Here is a 420-nt window from a genome sequence, read left to right as displayed (position 1 = left end):
GGTTGACAGAAAGTACATTATATAAATATATTAGGTACACAAATTTCTGAATAAAAGGATGAGTATAACCATATAAATTTACCCAGCCCAATCCCTTGCTTCTTCCATTCAAACGGTATTACATTAATCTAATCCTTTTAAAGACATTTTTTGTACATAATGAAAATAACAAATATTTTTTCAGAATGGAAAAACATATATGAGATTTTTTTTTACTGTAGAGCTTTCAGAATAAACTTTTCAAAAACATATTTTTGACTGATTTGATGTTAAGACCACTGATCCTAATTCAATTTCTAAAGTTTTTCTAATAAATTTCCCTATGAAAATAATTCTCTAATACTTTTATCAATTTTCTATCAATTGTTACCTTTACAGTGGAATGGCATACTGAATTTTAAAAGTACAGATTAGTAAAAC

Source organism: Penaeus monodon, chromosome 15 (genome assembly GCF_015228065.2).
Source record: "Penaeus monodon isolate SGIC_2016 chromosome 15, NSTDA_Pmon_1, whole genome shotgun sequence".
NCBI lineage: Eukaryota > Metazoa > Arthropoda > Malacostraca > Decapoda > Penaeidae > Penaeus > Penaeus monodon.
This window is presented reverse-complemented; position numbering follows the sequence as displayed.